The sequence below is a fragment of the Protopterus annectens genome, chromosome 10.part0 (assembly GCF_019279795.1).
Source record: "Protopterus annectens isolate FY-2018-M chromosome 10.part0, PAN1.0, whole genome shotgun sequence".
NCBI classification, from domain to species: domain Eukaryota; kingdom Metazoa; phylum Chordata; order Ceratodontiformes; family Protopteridae; genus Protopterus; species Protopterus annectens.
In genome coordinates this window covers 1,395,550,523-1,395,574,475 of record NC_056744.1, presented here as the reverse complement: position 1 = coordinate 1,395,574,475, position 23,953 = coordinate 1,395,550,523, and the positions used below count along the sequence as shown (strand labels likewise).

Sequence of the window (23,953 nt, the reverse complement as noted above, 5' to 3'; positions counted from 1 at the left end):
AATATTATGATATGCACATACAACTTTACTGTGTTGTGGCAAGCAGGATTTTTCACAAGATTGTATTACCTTGTTTAGAAGACGTTCATCATCTACACAGCTGTAGTAGCCTTTGCTCAATTTAGGTTGATTTCTGCCTAAGATAGCAACAACCAGTCTTCTTCAAAAGCGCCGTCTCCTTCCCATTCCTTCTTGCTGGCTGCTGATTGGTCATCACCAATCCGATAAATTACAGCCAGAAGGAAATGATTTTAGCACTTTCTTTCCACCTCACAGGAAGCAACTAAGGGGCTTCTCAGGAGTAGCAGTCTGTCTGCAGCTTCATTTCTGGCAGATAAGTCCCTTTGGGAACGCTTCCACACACAAAATTCATTGTCCTTTTTAAGAGTAGAGCATATTTTTTCTATTTTTTTTTTTTACTAAAAGTGGCATTTGTTAAAGAAACCTGGTATTTGTTTAAATATCAGAAGTTTCCTGTGAGGAACCACCTACTAGGTTCAGAGGCTTCTTTCTTTTCTTGGGGCCAGTTTTTGTGTTAAAAGATTGCTGGTTCTGCAGCTTTTGAATTTAAATGTTCATGTTGCACTTAAAAGGAGTGTTAAAACTGTGGACATTGTAGTACTTATGTACTTTCTGGCAATTTACTGAGAGTGTATTTACAGTCACAACAGTACATGGAAAAGATCTACTGATGAATCAAGACTTTTATGATTGCTTGTTCATCTTCCTTGGTTTTAAATGGGTATGTGTAGCTTGTATACACTTTGGGACAACGTACCTTCCGGCCAACTCTTTCCAGCACTGGATACTGGCTTCTTCCGCAGTCAAAGCACAAATACTCACACTAGTTCTGCTGGTTCTTCTACTGTGTCTAAAAAGAAAAAAAAAAACACTAAAGATGAGTCCTTGCTGTCACCACAGGCTCAATCAGTGCAGCAGCTGTTGGTGGGGGGGGTCCTGTAGAGACCATTCATAGGTTCATAGGTTCATACTAGACTACCTGCCCTAGAGCATTTATAAGCCTAGCCAGAGTATGTTTGGCTTTCGCCACCCATTTTAAATTAATTTTGCTATGCCCTTTTTCGAGGTTAGTATACTGTGCCTCTGTCTAACAGTGACACAGAAGTGATACCCGGGGTAAACCTATGATCTCCCATCCACTCATCAAGATTCCTCTTGAAGAGAGTCAATGAGGGACTCTGCCTAACCTGGACTGGGATTTTATTCCAGAGTGAAGGGAGCCTCTGGGTTATGAATCTGTCCCTCCAGTATGTCCTATTTATTTCAGAGCTGAGGTTCAAGTCTTTTCTAGCGTAGGCTCGATGGGGGTTGGATTTTTGAGGTGCAGCATGTCCCTTAATTCCGGGTTGGACATGGCTTTATACGTCAGGCAGAGATCGCCTCTGAGCAGGCGGTATGCCACTGAGTAGAGCTGGAGTTTCTTTAAATGGGCAGCATATGGCATCTGTTTGAGCCCATTAATCCTCTTAGTGAGGTACTTTTGGGGTCTTTCCAGTTGCTGCAGGTGTTTGGTAAGGCACATCCCAAAAGGGGCATTGTACTCGATTATGGGCCTGATGAAGGATGAGTAAAGAGGCACGATGACCTCCCCTTATCTAGATGTGAATCCCTTCATGATTAGGTGGGCTATATAAAATGTTTTTCTAACCACTTTGGCCACGTGGTTGTCAAATGAGAGATTGCTATCAACTTGGGTCCCCAGGTCCCTAATTACTTCTTCTGTACTTAATGGATTACCACCTATGTGGTAATTTGTGGGCACTTTTTTTTTGCCAAAGGGGATGACTATACACTTTTTGGCATTTAGCTTGAGGCCATGGCTCTGGCTCCAGTTGTCTGTTTCTATGAGGCCCTTTTGGAGGATGCTTGTGTCAGCTGGAGAGTCGATTATGGCGCCCAGTTTGCAGTCATCTGCGAACTTGGTCAGCCACAGTCCTTCCGTGTTGGCCTGTACCTCCGAGAAATATATACCGAACAAGAGAGGTCCCAGGACTGAGCCCTGTGGGACGCCACTTGTAACTGGTTTGGAGTCTGACATGGCTCCAGCAATTCTAACCATGTGGGTTCTGTCCTTGAGCCAGTTTTACAACCCATCTAGTGACATAGGGGTTTATATTTAAGCTGATGAGCTTATCTATAATGCCCAAGTGGGGTATTGTAGCGATGGCTTTTGCGAGATCCAGGTAGGCTGTGTGGACCACCTTCCCTTCGTCAATGGCCTTGGTGACGGTTTTAAAGAAGTCGACCAGGTTTAAGAGGCAGGATCTGCCCTTAACAAAGCTGAACTGGGTAGGATCCAGTGTCTGTAGGTCCCCAATATCTTTATTTATGAGGTCCATGATGATCCTTTCCATAGCTTTGCAGACCAAGCTAGTCAGGCTTATGGGGCGATAGTTTCCAGGGTCCGTTGAGGCACCACCTTTGTGGAGAGGGACCACTGTTGCTGTACGCCACTCTTTGGGTACATATCCTGTAGTAAGGCTGAGATTGAACAGTAGTTTTATGTTTGGGTTTAGCTCTTCTTGGAGTTCATGTAGGGCGCAGCCGGGATCACCTTCTGGTCCCATTGCTGCGGTGTTTTTGCTTTGGAGAGGTGGCTCTTACCGGAGCTTCTGAGATGGCAGGGGGTCAGCACTCTGCTGGGATAGATGTTTGCCCTTTTGGTGGGAGAGGGGAGAAGTTTGCTGAACCTGTCAGCTAGGATGTTGGCAATGTCTGTGGGTTCGGTGTATTTTTGTCATTTTGGACTAATTCTGAGCATATCTGGGAATTCCCACCCAGGTTCCTAACATAACTAAAGAAAGCCTTGTGATTATCCTTAGTGTCCTGTGCAATTTTTCTCGAAGCTGGCCTTAGGCGATTTTATGAGTGCCCGTATTTTTTGCTAATACTGATCAGAGATGCCTTCCTTTTGGGATTTTGCTCTATCATGTAGTAGCTTCCTCCTTCTATTGTATAGTTTGTTTATGGCTGGGGTCCACCAGACAGGATGTCTGCCTTTGGAGGATTGGGTCTTGGTTTTATTTGGGATTGCATGATCCATGCATTCCTGAAGGTGTTCATAGAATGCATTTATAAAGGATTCTGCGGTCTGGGCCGTATTTTCCACAGGCCCGGGGGCTTTGAAGGATTCCACCTCGGTTTTGAGGTGTGTGAAATTTGCTTTAGAGAAGTTTTTCACTGTGATTTTCTGGGCAGGGGGTGGGGTCGGGATGTGAATATCCAGTTGGATTAGTTTATGGTCTGATCTTACCAGTGAGGGATACACTTCTGGTCTGGAGCATAGAGTCCCCATGTTGGTGATGATCAGGTCCAGTATGTTTTCCCCTCTTGTGGGAGTGGTAACAAGTTGTTCCATAGCATTTGAGTTTATGAATTCTAGGAACCTTTGGGCTAGGGTGCTGGAGCTAGAGTAATGCTCCCAGTCTATGTTTGGGTAGTTGAAGTCGCCCAATATAATGGTGTTTGGAGAGACCTTCATATTTTCCAGTGTTCTCAGGAAGGCCGAGTGGGGTTCCTGGGTTTGGGAGGATGGTCTGTAGCAGGCTATAAACTGGAAGGCAGTTTTACCCACTGTTAGTTGCACATGGATAGTCTCTGATGCTTTGTGCTGTGCCACCAACCTGGAGGTGTGGGTATCTTTGATGAATATTGATACTCCCCCTCCTTTTGTAGTTCGGTCCAAGTTTTGGGGCCGAAAAGCATGGTATGAGGTATAACATGGTAGTGCTGGGGTGCTCTCGGGAGCCCTGAACCAGGTTTCTGTTACTGCACAGATATCAATGTTCTCCATGCTAAGGAGAGTTTCGAGTGCATGCATCTTGAGGTTTAGACTTCTGGCGTTGAGTAGCATTACTCTTAGTTTCTTATCCCTTGTGATACCTATGGAGGTGGGTTTGTCTTTTGAGCCTTGCCTAAAAAAGGCACTATGGGGGTAGCAAGAGCCTTTGCCAGTATCTGAAAGCCCAGGGGTGACAGGTGCAAGCCGTCCTTAGCGAAGCATCGTGGCTTGTCGAGCATATCATCCCAGGCTGACAGGCATTGGATCCCCTTTGAATGACACCAATACTTAAGCCAGTTGTTGAAATTGATCATCTTGTCTTCATATTGTGGCATCATTCTTGGTGAGGGTAAGATGCTACTCAAGGTCAGGGTCATACCGGCCTGGGCTACATGCTCAGAGAGCTCCTCTATGTCTCTTTCCATGTAGTCCAGGGAGGTACGTCTCAGGACTTCACACCAGCATGGACAATGACTAAGTCATATTTGTACTTGCCTTGAAGTGACCTGAGTGCTTGTGTTATGTGGCGGATCCTAGCGCCCGACAGGCTGCTCACCGTGACCTTCTCCTTGTTCAGCCTGGTGAGCGGGACGTCAGTGTGCCTGACCATAGAGTCACCTATTACAAGTGTATCAGGTGTGTTGTTTAGCTTTAAGGGCTGTTGTTCCTTAGCTCCTCCACTGATCCCTCAGAGTTCCTCTGGTGTTGCTTCTTCCCATGTTGAAACTATTAAACTATTAAATATGTGGGAAAATATCCCACATCACTCCCCTACACAAAGGCAGCCCCTTGAATGATCTAACTACCCCTCAAGGGATCTCACTAACTACAGTCCCATAGCTGTACTCTCCCCTCTAGTCAAAATTTTAGAAAAATGCATTCACTCCAAACTCCTTGCCCACCTCCTTAATCACAAACTCCTCTCCCTCTCACAACACAGCATTAAGCCAAAACATAGTACCAGTGCTGCCCTGCTATCTTTCACAAACACCATTCAAGGTCTTATAAACAGAGACCAAATGGTCTCCTCTATATTCCTTGACATGTCAAAAGCTTTTGACACCGTCTTCTACCAAATCATACTAAATAAACTGTCATCCCATGGCCTCAACATAACAGCCCTGTCCTGTTTCCATAGTTATCTCTCTAACCGTCAGCAAGCCATCAAATGGGAGAACACCCTGTCCCCCTTCTATCCATCACTGTTGGTGTACCCCAAGGATCCATACTTGGCCCCCTTATCTTTACAGTTTTTACTAAAAACCTCAGCTCTTCATCCCAACCAGTTGCCATAGTCCAGTACGCCAGTGACTCTACATTAATCTGCACAACCCCCACCCCAGGACCTACAAACAACAATGCAAAAATCTTTCCAGGACATTGAAAACTACCTCACTAACCATCAACTCATACTTAACCCCAACAAAACCAGGTTGTCTTCAATTACAATAAACCCAAAACATGTCCGACTCCACTTTCTGTCCTTTCCACAAATAGAACCAAAATAGATCCCACCAGCCAAGCCAAACTTGTAGGTGTCACAATCTATGATAACCTAAGGTTTATCAAAAAGGTTCATTCCAAACTTGGCACCCTTTACAGACAATGCCAGGCTAGCCACTGCCCGCACACATCTACTCTCCACCCTCCTCTATGGCTCCCTAGCATTTACAAACATTCGTAAATCTGACCGAAATAATATGGAATTATTCTACAACAAAATTGCAAGTTTGCCACAGATCACCCTTACAGAACCCACCACTGCTCTGTACTCTCCAAACTTAAATGGTTAGAACTACCAAACCTTCTAACATTTAACCAACTGTTCATAGTCCACAATGTAATTCACAAACCTAACAACGGCCCGGCACTCACTAATTTAGTCCAACCCAACAGCAATCCCAGAGCTCTAAGATCCTCAAATAAACTATTGTTAAAGATTATGCAACTCCACAACAAACAGGGCACCGGCCTTTTTTCCCATAAAATTGCCAAACTGTAGAACACTCCTCAACCTATGGGTAAAAACCCAGTATTCATGAGTTTAAAAGCCTCCTTAAGGAAAATCTAGCAAAACACTGGCTCTGTACCTGCCATACTCCTGGTTAAGCTACCTACTACTCCCTTACGTTACCCTAAACTAGCTCCTTCTCACAGCTACAACTGTTAACTGCTGAAGGCTATCTTGATGCTACACTCCGTTTCAGTTAGCAATGTATACACGTATACTGCTTTGTCTTTAACTGTCATGTAGACTGCATTTCTCTATCTTGCAATTATTGTATCACACTGTCCTCACTATTAACTCATGTGGCCAGTTTTTATCACTAACTGTGCCATTTTTTGTTACATTTGTTAATTTATTTGTTAAATCTGAAGTAGTTTACTTCATTTGATCTTCAGCCTATGGGAATATGGGTCCATATTGGATCCGAGCCGGCAAAGATTACTAACATCAGCTCCGAGCTCCAGACTCCTCCCCTTACTGATAATACACCTCCCTTGCCTTCCATCCCCAGATCTCGTTTGCTGTGATTTGTGAAACATCATGTCTCTAGAGCTCCAGCTAGCAGGGTGTTTTTTGACTGCAAGTTTTCAATAATTTTTTGTTAAATTAGCCGTTTCAGATTAGTGTAGGTACCCGTTCTCCCCTCCCATCACTTTGGCTTCATATGTGGGCTTGTAGTAGTTGTTAGTTAGTGTAGTTGGTTTCTGGTGCCCCCTCCTTCTAGTCAGTTTAATGTGGTGATTGGGTTTGTGTTAAATCTTTACGAAGAAAGTTTTTGTTTGTTTTTTCTCTTTCTTATTCAGAGATGGCTGAAAAGCTTATTTTTAAGCGATGCACAGTGTGTGTACGTAAGCTCTCCCCAGTGGATGGCCACACTCTGTGTGTTTGTGTTTAGGTGTGGTCCACCTCAATGTTGATTGTACCATTTGTGCGGGATTCAACCCCTGAGCTTTGAAGGACAGAAAGACCAAGTTGGCTCTAAAGGGGCTACTTCCTGCCACTAATCCTCCCTCCTTGTCCTCGACTTCAATCACTGCAGTTGCTGTGACTGCCACTTCTGCTTCTCTGCCTCTGGCCTCCCCTTCCTCCCAGGCTGGGACTAAAATTCCCGCTTCTAAGCCTGTGGTAGTGGAGCAGAGGAGGGGTAGAGAGCAGGAGAGAGTCGAGGACGAAGGAGAAGAGGACGATGGTCTCTGGACCTCTCATCACCAAGCAAGTCTGCTCGGATCCATGACTCCTCTCAGCTCCGGTCCCAAAGGTTCTTCCCGGAGCCGGAGGAGGCACACCCAGTCTCCCGGGCATCAGCTCCCCGACCGGCCAGGTCGGAGTTTGTGGCTTCGTCACAGTCGACCCGTTCTCTCTTGGACATGGATCTTGATAAGATGATGAGGCACTTTATCCGTACACAGATCCAGAAGGGGGTCTTACCAGCCCCCCTCCCTCAGGACGGGGCAGCTTGCTTCCTTTTTTTCAGCCTATTACTCCTTCCTCGAGCCGATCTTTGGCTTTGGAGTTCTCAGGTCTGAAGTTGGCCTTGGTTGGGGTGTCTGCACTGACAGTCCTCATGTCCTCGATGTTGGCAGCTGCCTTGAACATCTCATATTCGACCAGTTCAGATCTGAGCCACTCTCGAAGCCAGAGCCTGGGGGTTGGATCTGAGGGAGTAGAACCTTTACCATCGGCCCCGATGTCAGTCCAGGTTCCCTTTCTCAGAGTTCCGGCCACTTCGGGTCCGACTCCAATTCTCACATCAGACCTGTGGAGACTGGCCTCCTTATTGGCTTCACAGGAGGTCCACTATCCTTCAGTGTTTGATGTGGTAGAATGGGTCCTCTCTGTTGGATTGAGGCCCCTGACCTCCCCCTCTGGCTCCATCCAAACCCCCTCGGCTCTGTCTACGGTCCCCGTCCTCTTACCAAAGGGACAACCTGTGCCCGAAGGGCCCCAGATGATTCCCCCAGAGGAACAGATGGCTTGTGAGCACTCCCTGGAGAGCCCTATGGGAGATGTGCCTCGCAAGCCTACGAGTAAGAGGAGGCACTTGGACTCCCCTGAGTCCCTGACAAAGAACACAAACTCTAGTGGATTTGATCACCTCGCGGATGTGGAAGGAACCTGATACCGTGAAGCTGATCCCCAAACACCCCGATGAGGTTTTGTCCCCCCCTATAGACAGGCCTTCCTGGAACAAGGGCCCCTCATAGGATGCCTTGGTGGTTGCAACAGCCACGAAGAGGGAAGTATCTCAGGAAAGATGTTCTTCGTGTTTCACTGTTGCAGTCATTACATTTGGGTTATCTGTCTGCAGGTAGGCTTCAGCCGGCCTGATTATCTAAGTCTTGGGTCCTGCATCAGATGCTGTCTCTTCTTCCATGACGTCAGGTAGTCAGGGGTATAAAGCATGCAGCTGATGCCATTACATCCGTCTTTCTTGATGTGCGGTGCCTGAAGCAGTTCGCAAGTGCCGGTTGGCCGATTCCTGAAATTTTCATTTTCGAGTTTCAGAACAGAAGTCTTCAAAAAAGCTTAGTACCCTGTTAGGAATCCTTTTTCTTGCTCTAAACCAATGTCAGTAAAAGTTAACAATTGTATTACCCGTGGAAAGCAAATACCACATAAAGATTTTCATTCATACTGCATTCCTTGCCTAGGCCCAGACCACAACGTCCCTCGCTGTCGGTTTTGTGCCTTATTCAATCCTCGAACTATTTGTTGTTGGTCCATTTTTGCAGCAAACTATTTTGGTACTCGTTTTAATTATCCAGAAATGGCTTTGGTAAGCCATCCGACTACCGACATTCTGAAAAATGTAAAGAAGACAGAGACAGACCACATAGGTCCAAAGCTGCCAACGACACTTCCGTTAAGCTAATCGCTAGTTTGCCGGTACTCAGTGAGGCGCTTTCACAGCCCCTGATATCTGCTACTTCAGATTCGCAGATCTCTCCTGAGACCCATTAGGAGTCCTGAATGCTGCAAGATGCTTTTTCGACTGTGGAACCTGTGGATGTCTCTACCTTGGATGGGTCCAGAGCCACTGTGCAGGCACCAGCTTCTGAGGGTGTATTCAGGCCTACGGACTTGCATTTCAAACCGATGCCATCTTCTTCTTCAAGGTCTAAAATTCGACCCACACTTAGAAAACCGATGTCCAAACCGCAGTCAGGCCCATATGCCAAAAAACAAATGATAAGAATGGCTGAAGACCTTATTACTCTAATTAGAGGAAGCCAGCCTTCTCCCTATAAGAAACCTAGAACTGATTTTCCTTCCGATTCTTCTGATCAGGATTCTGAACTTTCTGTTACTTCTGATTACCAGGATTTGACCTTATCTACCTATGAGGATTCTGATGCAGAGGACTCCATACCCTCTGCTTCCCCTCCAGAAGATTTTTCTTTTTAATGAAACCTTGCACACTCTTAGGGAGCGTTTCCGCTGGGAAAGGCAGGATTACTCTAACTCCAAAAAGAGGCTTAGGGAATTCTTACTCCTACCTCAACACAGGCCTTTAGATGTCCCTCCTGTACTGGACATTGTAGATTACGCCTTCTTGGAATCTAGCCTGGCCCCAAACACTTTACCTCCAGCTCCCAGGAAACCTGACAGCTATTACAGAGTACCTGGCTCTCACAAGTTCCTCTTTAAGAATCTTACTGCAGACCCAGAGACCATTTCACAGGGACCCAAAGGCATTAAGGCTACTACTGCCAAAAACCCTACCCCCTCTGATTTCTGGGCCCTGGAAGGATGGGGTAAGAAGGTATACTCTTCTGCTACTTTGGCCATTAGGACCTTAAACTGCCAGTTTCATATGTTAAGTATCAGCAGCATATTATTGGACTACTTAAACAGAAAATGATGTTGATTCCTGACTGACTGTGCTAAAAATAAAGAATTACAGGATTTAATGCATTCTGCTGAACAAGTTGGTAAACATACTTTGCAATGTGGTTTTGACTCTCTAGAAGCATTTTGCAGGTGTGCTGTCACTGTATCTGTTCTTAGAAGGCATGCTTAGCTTAAGGAGCAAAATTTGCCAGATCATGTTAAAGCTAAATTACTGAATGCTCCCTTAAACCACGACCACCTGTTTGGCAACAAAGCAGACAAAGTTCTTAAAATGATGGAGGAAAAAGCTAAATCTATGCAAACTGTTAAAGATTTCCTGCAAGTACAGCCTCCCAGATTTAGTAAGCATTGGCCTTCTAAGAACTGGTAGTTTTCTGTCTCTTCCAGGCCTTCTCAGTCCAAACCCAGGAACAGCAGACCCACCTAGGCTAAAGTCTCAAGGTACCCACAGGCCTAAGCAGTGGGGGGCTGGAGCTGGAGCTGGAAGTAGTACGACACCCCCCTATGGTAAACTGTCATGATGACTTAACCAAAAACCTTCCAAGCCCTGCTCGGCTGTCTTCTCCCTTAGGGGGGAAATATCGCCCTGCATGCAAAAAACTGGGAACTCATTACCCAAGACAAATTGGTTTTAAATATAGATTCCCAAGGATACATATTCCACTTCCACTCCTTACCAACCCCAAACAGTTCGCCAGACCTACTCCCAACCCCAAACAGTTGGCCAGACCTACCTCGAAATCAGTGGGCAGAGGCTCAACAGCAGGTTCTCTCTCTTCTAAGTATCAGGGCTATTCAACCTGTCCCAGCAGAGGAATGGGGACAAGAGTTTTACTCGACTTTTCCTGGTACCCAGAAAAGACAACTCCTGGCATCCTATCCTGGACCTGTCTGTTCTAAACACCTTTTTGGTAATCCCAAAATTCAAAATGCTAGCTCTTCATCAGCTGCTTCCCATGCTAGGCAAAAATGCCTGATTGGCAACATTGGATTTGAAGCTTACCTGCACATCCCAAAAAGGGAATCTTGCAGAAAATACCTACACTTCAGAGCAGGCTACATGCACTATCAGTTCTCTGCACTGCCCTTTGGCTTATCTACTGCGCCCAGGGTATTCACAAAGTGCCTAGCTCCAGTCATTGCATTCTGCAGGCAAAGAAATATTCAAATATACCCATACCTGGACGATTGTCTAATTCAGACAGAAAGCCTGGACATACTATTAAATCATCTGGCATTTGTAAAGAAACTGCTAACCTCACTGGGGTACACCATAAACGAAAAGAAATCTCACCTAGTACCCTGCCAACAAATTGTTTTCCTGGGAGCAAGCTTGAACACAACTTCCCAGATGGCCTACCTCACGCCAGAGAAACAAGTTTATTTGACAGCCTTCTTCAAACTACTGGCCACAAGGAGCCAGCTATCTGCAAGGAAAATACTGCAAGCCCTGGGGTTCATGGCCTCTTGCATCCTACTAATTCCATATGCAAGACTGCATATGAGGAAACTACAATGGTATCTAAAAAGCCTATGGTGTCAACATTCTCAGGACCTGGAATCAATGTTTCCTATCATTCCTTGTATAATGACAGTTCCTTTGGTGGGAAAAGGCCTGATACCACAACAAGGGACTGCCATTCACTCTACCCCCTGCTGCCCAAACCCTAACAACAGATCCATCAGACTATGCATAGAGGGCTCACTTGGCAGGGCAGTACATTCAGGGCAAATGGAACCCTAGTCAAATGCACCTGCATATCAATCAAAAAGAAATGTTAGCTGTACAGAATTCTCTGACAGCCTTCAAGGACCACATTCTTCCAGGACAATTATTGGTAAAGGCAGACACCACCACTGTTATATGGTACATAAACAAGCAGGGGGGGAACCCACTCGTACCCTCTCTGCAGACTAGCCATGGCTGTGTGGAACACAGCCTTAAGCTACCAAGTGCAACTACAAGCTCAGTACCTGCCAGGCAAGCTAAATTCACTGGCAGACCTAAGCAGAAATCTCATGGACCCACATGAGTGGAAACTGGAACCAAAGATATTCAACATTTTGAGAAACAAAAGAGATAGACCTGTTTGCATCCCCTCAGAACTACCAATTGAACAAATTCTGCAAAAGGACTCCCCACAGACAATCTTGGAAAGTGAATGCCCTGTCCTTCACCTGGGAAAGCCTCTCAGTTTATGCCTTTCCCCCGCTGCCTCTCCTCTCAAAAGTTCTGCTAAAGATCAAACAGGACAAACCAAGAACAATTCTCATTGCACCAGACTGGCCACGCCAACACTGGTACCCTCTCTTACGCAGTATGTCACTGCTGAAACCATGGCACCTGCCTCAGACCCATTCCATGCTGTCCCAGCAGGAGGGCCATATTCTGCACCCCCAGCTTCAAACCCTGAACCTTGCAGCCTGGCTAATTACCTGAGCTCTCCAATACCATCCCTCAGTAAGCAAGTGCTGAATGTCATTCTGAAGGCAAGGAGGCCTAGTACTAGAAAATCCTATGCTGAAAAGTGGAAAAGATACTGTTCCTGGAGCCAGACTCAGGGGATGGGCACAGCAGTGCCCAGCTTACCGCATATTCTTCAATACTTAACAGACATGCTCCACAAGAGCCTTTCCTTCTCATCTATTAAAATTCATGCCTCAGCCATTTCAGCACATTACAATACTGAGCCACCCCTCTTCTCTCACCTCCTGCTGAAACAATTCCTCAGAGAGGCCAAAAATTTAAGACCACCCAGGAGAGCCCTACTCCAGCCCGGGACCTTAACTTTGTATTGGAAAAGCTCACTCTACCGCCTTTTGAGCCAGCTGCATCTGCAGAGTTGAAATTCCTTTCTTGGAAAACAGCCTTCCTTCTAGCCACCACTTCAGCAAGAAGAGTGTCTGAATTACAGGCCCTCATGGCAGTGGAGCCTTTCATCATCTTCCATTAAGACAGGGTATCCCTCAGGACCAATCCTTCCTTTATGCCCAAGGTGGTATCCAGTGTGGCCCTTAATCAGTCAATTCATTTGCCAAACCTTCTTTTCTAATCCACAGAACAAAGGAAAATGAATACTGCATTCTTTGGACATGCACAGACAACTTAGATTTTATTTGGACAGGACTAAGCCTCTCAGGAAAACTGAACAGCTGCTAGTTGCCTTTGCTGCAGGGGCAGAGGAGAAAGCAGTTTCAAAGCAAACCATTTCTAAGTGGATAGACCATTGCATTAATTTCTGCTATAAACACCATGGAAAACATACCCCACAAGGGGATAAGATCACATTCCACCAGGGCTGCATCTACTTCAACAGCCTTTCTCAGAGGTGTTCCTACCAGGGACATCCTAGAAACTGCTACCTGGAGCTCTGTACATACCATCACCGAGCATTACCACTTGCCTATTTTTTCTAAATCCAGAGCTGGTTTTGCCAGTGCAGTATTGCAGGGCTTAATAGCTGGTCCTAATGCTCTCTAACTGCCTCCTCCTTTCCTTAGCTTTGGGAATCTACCCAAATGTAATGACTGCAAAAGTGGAACATGAAAAACATAGTACAGTTGTGTACACTTACCATGAATGTAGATGTTCAGGTGTATTCACTGTTGCAGTCCTGGTTACCCTCCCTCCAACCCCCCTGACTTTTATTGGCTATACCTTTCTTCTTCTTTACTGTATTTTAGCTTTCTGGTGTATTTGCTTTTTGTTGGAGGTGTAACCTTGTATATAATTGCTTCCCATTATGGGGGCACCTGACATCTGGGGCAAGAAAAACTGATGTAATGGCTTCGGCTGCATGCTTTATACCCCTGACTACCTGACGTCATGGAAGAAGAGACAGCATCCGACGCAGGGACCCAAGACTTTGATAATCAGGCCAGCTGAGGACTACCTGCAGGTAGATAACCCAAATGTAATAACTGAAACAGTGAATACACTCGAACATCCACATTTATGGTAAGTGTACACAACTGTACTTTCCTCGGTCCACCCTCCTGACCATGTCTCAGATGATGGACCGGCTAGGGAAGCAGGTGTCTGCTTCAGCTACCTTTTCAATAAGGCCGCTGAACTACTTGGCCCAAGTCATGATACTCCAACGCTACCTGGTGAAGGAGCTGGAGGAGTCTCCACCCAAGTCCATGTCGCAGGAGGACAAAGCTTTGTTCTCCATGAAAAATGGCTACTTTGAGAGCAGTAGTGAATATGTCTATGCGACTCTAGGGTGGCTGGGTCCAGCGTGTCCATGAGGCATAATGCCTGGCTCAGGTTGTGCCCATTTACTGAACCCTTTAAGGTGTCTTTGCCAATGCCCCTTATGATGGCTCGACTCTGTTCGGTAAGACCATCAAGTGACACTAGTCCAGAGTGAGAAGGACGGGAAGATGCTGTCTGCCATTGGGATCTGCTTCTCTAACCTTAAAATGTCCTTTTCCCAGAACCAGAGAGGGCAAAAGAAGATGTGGTTCTGGAATTCTCTGTATTCCCCGGACACTCAGGGCACTTCTTCTCCCAGAGGCCGAGGGAGACAGAATGGATGCCGGCCCAGAGGCCAAAGGGGTCCGTGAAACTTTGGGTCTCAAGAACATTTTTTGGACAGACCCGGGCAGCAACCCTGAGAAGTTGCCCGACTGCTGTACTCTGGAGGCAGTTGGGGGACGATTGTCCTTGCACCCAGTGGCATGGGAGTTCATAACAATGGACCACTGGGTGCGGCAAATCATATCCAGGGGATATTCTATCCCCTTTGTGGGTTCTCCAACACCTCCCGGATGTTCCACCCACACAAAGGGAGGCAGCAGCACAGGAAATTTCCAAGCTGCTAGGAAAACGAGCCACCAAAACCATCCCCCCAGATCAGTCCTGATCAGGCTTCTACTCCAGGTTCATTTTGGTGCCAAAGAAAATGGGGGATTTAAGGCCCACTCTGGACCTCTCTACCCTGAACCTGTCAGTGGCCAAAGAAAAGTTCCGGATAGTCACAGTACAGTCCATCATGCCATACCTGCTAGAGAGCGACTGGATGTGCTCGTTAGATCTCCAGGATGCTTACTATCACATAAAGATGCACAGAAGCTCCAGGAGGTTCCTCCGCTTCCGGCTAGGGGCCAATCATTACCAATTTCATGCCCTACCCTTTGGTTTCACCACAGCTCCCAGGGTGTTTACCAAAGTGATGGCGGTGGTAGCGGCTCATCTGAGGCTTCAGGGGATTCAGGTCTATCTGTACCTGGACGATTGGCTCTTCACTGCTCCCACCAGGGATCTACTTTCCCAATCCAGGGAATACTTTATAACACTTGCCCTGAGTTTGGGTATCACTATCAATGCATCCAAATCTGTACTAGAGCCTGTACAGGTGATAGACTACATTGGTGCCAGGATAGACACACTCCAGGGCAAAGTGTTCCTGACCTCGGAGAGAGTTCAAAACCTCAGGATGCATGTCTCTCTAATTTACCATTCTCATCTCCTGACACTGGTATTTGTATTGAGGACCCTAGGCTCGATGGTGGCGACCATAACTCATCTTCCATGTGTCCTACTACACATGCAGATTCTTCAGTGGATTTGGCGGTTCAATGGTCCTTGTTGGACTTACCACTAACCTATCCTATCCACCTAAGTCGTGTGTGTCGGTCGTCCCTCATATGGTGAATGAGCTCTCCGGGTATTTTGGAGGGATGACCCTTCGTTCTAGCCCCGGCCCAAGCCACAGTGACCACGGATGCCTCTCAACTCTGGTGGGGGGACACTCTTCGGGCAGGACAGGCGCTTGTGGTCCCTCATAGAGAACAGTTTGCATATCAGTGTCCTAGAGATGAGGGCGGTCCTTCTAACATTGCAGGCCCTTCATGCCTTTCTTCCTCGGGGGACGATTGCTATTCAGTCAGACAATATGTCGGTAGTCCAGTACATCAACAAACAGGGAGGGACCAGATCTTATCCCCTTTGTCATGAGGCCATGAGAGTGTGGGAATGGGCGATCTCCACCGGTCACTTTCTTATCACCACTCACATTCTGGGACCGTCCAACATTATAGTGGACTGGCAAAGTCGGACCATTCTGATTCCTTACGAGTGGTCTCTGAATCCATCAGTAGCGGAACAAATCTTCAGTGAGTGGGGTCAACCTTGCTGCGATCTCTTCGCATCTCCTTCCAAAACGAAGTGCAGCAGTTTTTTTGCTCTGAACTCCCCGCCGGGGGGGGGGTCCCCCAGAGACACTATAGTTCATGCTTGGCCTCCCGGTCTTCTGTATACTTACCTGCCAGTCCCTCTCATCCCAAGGTTTCTGCAGAAAGCTTGTCGACTGGGTAGAAAGGTGATTCTCATTGCCCATTTCTGGCCTCAATAGGTATGGTTTCCCTTCCTTTGGTCTCACCTTCTGGCTCCATCTTGGATCCTAGATCCATTTCAGGATCTGATTTCACACCCATCAGGGGTGCCTCATCCAAATCTGGACAGCTTGAAACTCATGGCTTGGCTGCTCCAGTTCCTGTGATTGCTAGGACTCCCGGATTTTCCTCCTCAGTTGAGTCTGTTTTGGTAGCTGCTCATGTCTTCAACCAGAAATGTTTATTGCAGCAAGTGGAAACGTTTTTCTTTCTGGCCCTTTCAGAGGAGTTTAGATCTTTTCAAGGCTCCTATTTCCACTATGCTTGATTTCTTAGCAGATATTTTCCAGCACGGAGCTAGTTCTTCTACTGTAAAAGTTCAATTGGCTGCCATTTCATGTGGGTGAGAATTCTGCATCCTTGGCATCTTCTAGACTGTGTAAAGCCTTCATCAAAGGCACCTTTTTGCTACACCCCCCCCCCCCCCGTCAAGGATCCTGTCCCCCTGTGGGACCTTACTATGGTTCTCCAAGCTCTGGTCGCCCCGCCTTTCGAGCCTGCCGCTACTCTTGATCTAAAATTTCTATCGTGGAAAACAGCTTTTCTGGTCGCAATTACCTCTGCTAGGAAGGTTTCGGAATTACAGGCCTTGTCCATAAAATTCCCGTGCATGATTTTTCATAAAGATTGTTTCCCTTTGAACCAGTCCTTCCTTTCTTCCTAAGGTGGCATCATCAGTCAATATTAATCAGACTATTAATTTGCCTGTGTTCTTTCCCAATTTTACCAACAAGATGGAATACAAACTACACATGTTGGGTGTTCACAGTTACGATTCTATTTACACAGGACAAAAAATTTTCATTAAGTCTGATTAATTGTTTTTTTCATTCTATAGACCCTTTTTGGGCAAACCTATTTCCAAGGTCATGATAGCTAAATGGATTTCTTCATGCATCTTGGAAGTCTGCAAGGACAAAGGCATGTCTCCTGCAGGTCAGTTTAAAGCTCATTCCACTAAGTCCATGGTTACATCTGCAGTTTACTGGTGTAGGGTGTCTTTGGATGACATTTGCTTGGTAGCTGCTTGGTCCTCATCTCATACGTTTATCTCCCATTATAAATTGGATTTGACATCTAGAAGGAGAGCATCCCTTGGCTCCGCGATATCCTTCCATGAAGGCCACCCAGAAGTTTAGTAGCTGGGGACTCTGTCCCACAGGTTGAAGATCAAATGAAGTAAACTACTTCAGATAAAGAAGTTATGTACTCACCATAATGTTCCATCTGAGTAGTTGTACTTTATTTGTCTTCACAAATCTCTCCCTTCTTCCCCCAGACCTTTGGGGTATGTTCAGCCTATGGGCTATAAGTATAGGTCACAAGTATGTTATCAGGTTTGGTTATAATTGTAAGTTCAGCAAACTCGATCTGGGGATGGAAGGTAAGGAGGGTGTATTATGACTAAGGGGAGGAGTTTGGACCTTGGAGTTGATACTAGTAATCTTTGCCGGCTCAGATTCGATACGGATCCGTATTCCCACAGGTTGAAGACAAATGAAGTACAACTACTCAGATGGAACGTTATGGTGAGTACATAGCTTCCTTTTATTTGCTAATTATTGTTATACAAGTAATTTCTTTACTGACTTGCTTTGTACATTGTTGATTAATATGTGTTCAGTTTGATTGTTTAATACTGTCTGTTTGTATGTATGAAGCTTTTCTCCCCAGGCCTCCGCTGGAAATGGGCTTCATGCCCAGTCAGACATTACCCGGTAAACAAGCAAACAAAACAAATAAATAAATGATGTAATGGGATCCTATCTCGCCTACATTCATGACAGATGGGTTCGGAGCCGATCCATCGGCTCCGACTCGGCAACTTATATACTAGCACGAAGTCTCTCATTGGCTGGGCTATACCCTATCCCAGGATGCACTACACCTGCTTCCCCAGATCTCGTTTGCCGCTTTACAAGCTGGACGTGGTCTCGACTTGGCTGGAGCTAAGTAGTTAATTTTACCTTTATTGGTCCTTGACCTTGGGGTTTTTTGCTATATATTAATCAAACAGCTGTTTTAACAGCTTCTTTATATTATTTGTGAAGTTTAAGTGCTTGAGTGTCGTCTGGTACTTGTCCCTTTTTTTCAGTCGGGCAAGGCCCGTTTGAGTTAGAGGGCCCTTGCCCTACTCTTGTGTACTATTTAGTTCAAAAGTCCTTTGTACTGTTTATTTTAAGTCCCTTTGTGGTTTTTTGTCTTTCGGGCCAAGCCCGTTTAAATTAGAGGGCTTTGGGCCATTGTACTTATTTGTCAGTTGCTTCTGAGGTAATTTTCTTCTAGGTGCTTGCGCCAGTGAGTCTCGCGCTTTTCAGTTGGCGCTTTTCTTCTTATAGTGCTTAATTTTTGTGGTAATCTCTATTTGTTGCAGTACCTGTACTATGTCTAAAGAACAAAAATCAGTGTTTAAAAAATGCACTCGGTGCAGTTATAAAATGTCCATAACAGACAGCCATTCAATTTGTGTTTATTGTTTGGGGCCGAAACATCTACAGGAGACTTGTAGCGTATGTCATGCCTTTTCTGCTAGAGTTCTTCAAGAACGTAAGAACAAGCTCATTTTAAAGGGCTTATTAAACCCTCCTTTGAGGAAGCTTTGAATCCTCCTGTTGCTTCCAAAGAAAGATCGTCGGCTCCGACAAGTCCGTCGGAGCCGACTTCTAAAAGAAAAGTTGACCTCTTCTTCCTCGGCTCCACTGACTTCGGGGCCGAGGTCGAAGTCTGCCTCGATACCTCCTACTCGGCTCCATTGTCTTCGGAGCCACAAGTTGGAGTATCGAGAGGTGAATCACCCCATCGGCTCCAATGGCTTCGAGCCGGTGGAAGTGTGCAGCTCAGACTCTTCCCCTCGGCCCGAAGAAGGCTTCTTCGCCGATGGTGGTCCATGAGGTGGTGGAGTCGGCGCCGACAGTATTGGAGCCGTTTGAGCTGGTCCCCTTCTCTCGGAGCCAAGAGGAAAGTCTTCGAGTGTCTACCTCCTCTAAATCCTCGAGACTATCAGATTCGGACCTGGATAGGGTTTTACAGAGGCTCTTCCAATCTCCAGTGTTTGCTAAAATGGTCTCGGCTCCTGCACAGGTTGCTTGAGCCGATCCCCCGACACACTTGATTCCTCCTCCAACCTCCTCTGAGTTGTTGGAGCCGGTGGTGGTGGAGCAAGGTGGAGCCATACGGTCGGAGCAGAGACCCCTATCAGGCTTTTCGGCTCCGACTATGCTTCCTACCCTGTCCTCCGGTTCAGGGTTTGGTACTGCGACCTCTACAGCCGGGCCCGAGGGGAATACTTTGGGATTAGGTGCTTCGGTGCCTAGTCTTCCTCTCGGAGCATCGGCTGCTGGAATTCCCAGTGCCATCGTGGCCTCTAGACCAGTGACTTCTCATGCCTTTGCCGGTTCAACTAGACTCTACCTCACCGTCCCTAGATTTGGAGACTGGTGCCTCTGTTGCGTTGCAGCCCCCCGGCAGCGGGGCCCAGGGCCTGAGGATACCCCAATCGGGGTTCTTCTTCCAGGCGGTCCGTCCGAAACTGCTTCGGACGAACCCCCACGGAAGAAATTGTGTAAGAGGAAGCACGTAGACTCCCAAGATGAGTCTATTACATCGGATACTGACCTCGATGACGCGGAAGGGTCCCCAAATCATCTTCGGATGATATCTCCTTCTCAGATATCTTGGAGATTCTGAGACAGAGAGGTGACTGGCAAGCCAAAACCCCTTCAGCTGAGGAGTCGGTCTTCCTCAAGGCCTTTGGGGCCCAGCCTCCGCCTCCTGGGTGTCTCCGCCCGATGAACTCCTTGATTTGGTTTCTCGAAGGGTGTGGGAACACCCTGATTCCGTGGAACCGGTGCCTACGAGGCCCAATAAATTCTTGTCAGTTCCCCCCCAGAAAGAATTTCTCACAAAGGGTGTACCGGTAGATGCTTTGGTGGTGGCTTCTGCCACACAGCAGGACGTGGCAGAGGCTTCGACGTCTATTCATCCTCCTAATAAGGATTCTAGGAGTATGGATAGGTACAGGAAGCGTACCCTGTCCTCAGCGGCCTTTACCTTACGGTCGCTGAATTATTTATGTCATTTTACAAGGCTCCAAAGGGATCTTCTCAAAGAGCTAAATGACTCCCTTGTTGGTAATCTACCTGAAGCGCTGGCCTCGACTGTTGGCGCACAGATGAATACTCTTTTTTCTATTGTTAACTTCGTCCATGCGGCTCATCTCGTATGCGGCCGATGGAGCGAGTAGAGCTGCGGAACAGGCGTTGCCCTTAGGAGACAAGCCTGGTTACGCTTGTGTTCACGGAGGCCTTCAAGTCTTCCTTCACGACGCCTTTGATGGGTCATCTTTGTTTGGACCCAAGGTGAAGGACACACTAACTCGGTGCGAGCAGGAGGGCAAGACTTTGACTGCTGTTGGGGCCCGTTATTCCGCTCCTTCCAGGCCTTATCCCAAGGCTGGGAGAGGAGGGAAAATGTGGTTTAAAAATCCCAAAAGTCTTTCTCTACTCCACCTAGTGATTCCCCCTCCAGAGGCAGGGGGATTTGGAAGACGCCCCAGAGGTGGCAGAGGCCCCCGTAACTCTGGAGACCGCGATTCCTTTCGTGGTTCTTCATACAACCAGCGTTCCTGAGTTGTTGCCCGACTGTGCAACTCCGGAGCCAGTCGGGGTCGCTGGCGCACCCACAAGCTTGGGAATCCATAACAAGCGATTGGTGGGTGCTTCGCATTACCGGAGGATATATCATACCCTTCAACAAACCCCCCCTTTCTTTAAGGGAAATCCCGGACGTACCACCCAGTCAGCGGGATCAGGCAGCATTAGAGGTTTCAAAGCTGCTAGAAAAAGAGCCATCCAGCCTGTCCCCATCGACCAGATCGGATCAGGAACTTACTCAAAATTATTTTTGGTACCAAAAAAGACAGGGGACTTCAGGCCCATTTTGGACCTCAGTTCATTGAATCGTTTCAGAAGAAGTCCAAATTCGAATGGTCACTCTTCAATCTATTCTTCCTTTGCTGGAAAAAGATGCATGGATGTGCTCAATAGATCTCCAGGACGCTTACTATCATATTCCCATAGCTCAAGAGTCCAGGAGACATTTACGCTTCCGCCTCGGAGCCAGTCATTTCCAATTCCGAGCACTGCCCTTTGGTCTCACCACAGCCCCCAGGGTGTTCACCAAGTGTCTGGCAGTGGTAACTGCTCACCTGAGAAGTCTGGGATTCCAGGTGTTTCCTTATCTAGACGACTGGCTCCTTACAGCCACCTCCGAGCATCTACTTCTCCAAGCGCTCAGAGCCACGTTCACCTTGGGCCGTTTCTTGGGGATCACATTCAATTTGCAAAAATCTGTACTACAGCCTTAGCGTATTACTTTCATAGGCGCAGACTTAGACACAAAAAGAATGCGCGCCTTTTTACCGGCAGCAAGAATTCAGATCTTACAAGATCAAGTCAAATCCTGCCTTCACTTACAAAGAGCCCCGGCCCATCGGATCCTACAACTGTTGGGCTCGATGGCGTTGATACTTCTAGTTCCCTTGGCCAGACTTCACATGCGAATTCTACAATGGCTACTGTCGGTTCAATGGTCTTATCAGGAACTGCCCTTGAACCACTTAATCATAATCACGGAAAGTTGCCGTCGAGATCTGCGTTGGTGGCTTCTACAGTCAAATCTCGACCAGGGGCGATCCTTTATTCCTCAACGTCCCATTGCCACTGTGACCACGGACGCCTCCCAGGTAGGGTGGGGGGGTCATTACCTGGACAGGTCGGTCCAAGGCACATGGCAGATCCAGGAAACGCATTTGCATATCAATGTACTGGAGATGAGAGCGGTACTATTGGTACTCCAAGCTCTCCATCACGCTCTCCCACAGGGTCCAATTGCTATCCTATCCGACAACATGTCGGTAGTATGGTACATAAACAAACAAGGGGGTACCAGGTCTTACCCACTATGCAGAGAAGCCATGAGACTTTGGCACTGGGTGGTAGCTACCAACCGCTTTCTAATGGCAACGCACATACCGGGGAAGTCCAATGTGATTGGACAGATTAAGCAGGACCATTCTCTTGCCCCACGAGTGGTCCCTCAATCAGAGTATAGCTGCGAAAATCTTCAACAGATGGGGTCTTCCTTGCTGCGACCTGTTTGCCAGCCCTCACAATGCGAAATGCAGAGAGTTCTTCAAACTGTTCCCTTCTCAGGGACAGATTCCCAGGACGCTCTGACTCACATTTGGCCCCGGTCTTCTACACCTTCCCTCCGTTCCCCCTCCTACCGAGGGTGATACAGAAGGCCATTTACATGGAGAGCGAAATGATTCTGATTGCCCCGCACTGGCCTCGTCAAGTTTGGTTCCCTTTCCTACAGAGGCATGCGATAGAAGGTCCATGGTTTCTGGATCCGTGCCAGACCTGTTGACTCATCAGTCAGGACGGCTTCATCCATCTCTCAGGTCCCTGAAGTTGGCAGCATGGTTACTCCACTTCCATCCTTAGTCCGAGATAATGCTCTCTCGCCGGATGTGGTCCACATTCTGTCTTCTTCCCATAAGCCTTCCACCATCAAACTTTATTCCAGTAAATGGAAAAGGTTTGCCTTCTGGGCTCAAGAACGAGGTATAGATCCTCTCACTGCTCCAGTATCGGAGGTTCTGAATTTTCTGGCCTTCCTTTTTCAGTCGGGCTCTTCAGTTTCTACCATTAAGGTTCAGCTAGCGGCAATCTCTAATTTTCATGCCTCATTTGAACCTTCATTAATGTCTCACAAACTTTGTAAGGCGTTCCTTAAAGGGGCTTGGCTCCTTAGGCCTCCTTTATCTCATCCTGTTCCTCCTTGGGATTTGAATATGGTTCTTGCTGCCCTAACTGCCCATCCTTTCGAACCAGCTGCTACTTGTGATTTAAAATTTCTGTCTTGGAAAACGGCCTTTTAGTAGCCATAACATCTGCTAGGCGAGTTTCAGAACTTCAAGCTCTTTGTTCTGATCCTCCCTATTTGATTTTTCACAAACATAGAGTTTCATTGAAATTGAACCCTGCATTTATTCCAAAGGTGGCCTCCTCTTTCTGTTTGCAACAAACCATAGAACTCCCTGTTTTTTCCCAGAATTCTCCAATAACGCAGAATATACTTTGCATCAATTGGACGCATAGACAGTTACGTTTTTATTTGAATAGAACCGCTCAAACGCGAAAATCAAATCAATTGTTTGTTTCTTTTGCAGCGAACAAATTGGGTCAACCAGTATCTAAAGCCTCCATATCAAAATGGATTAAAGACTGTATCACCTTTGTTTATTCACAGGCCAATAAAGACCTTCCCTTTCCTATCAAGGCTCATTCTACCAGGGCAATGGCTACTTCGTAGCTTTTCACTCCAAATTATCCATAGATGATATTTGTGCTGCGGCTACCTGGACTTCTCCGCACACTTTTATTTCTCATTACAAGTTGGATGTGGTTTCTCGAGGCAGAGCTTCCTTTGGTTCCACGGTTCTCAGGAGTGTGTTTCAATGAGCCACCGGGATGTAGGTGCTAGGGACGCTGTCCCATCTGTCATGAATGTAGTAGATAGGATCCCATTACATCTTTTAGTTATGTACTTACCATAACTTTGGATGTATGGGATCCATCTCGCCTACATTCATAAGTACCCACCCTCCTTCCCCCTGCCATTTGGATTTAGAGGAGTTGTAGTCACTGTTTTCTTGGCGTTCTTTCTTGAAGAACTTTAGTTGGTTATAGTGACTTATAGTGTCTCTGTGTTTACATGGGTGTATGAAAGCGAACAAACAAGATCTGGGGAAGCAGGTGTAGTGCATCCTGGGATAGGGTATAGCCCAGCCAATGAGAGACTTCGTGCTAGTATATAAGTTGCCGAGT

At 46.8% G+C, this 23,953-nt stretch overlaps 1 protein-coding gene across 2 annotated transcripts in view; it reads left to right on the top strand.

Moving 5' to 3' along the window:
• ODF2L (outer dense fiber of sperm tails 2 like) overlaps window positions 1-23,953 on the top strand; it is a 2,421,058-nt gene that overhangs the window by 644,060 nt on the left and 1,753,045 nt on the right. The window lies entirely within an intron of this gene.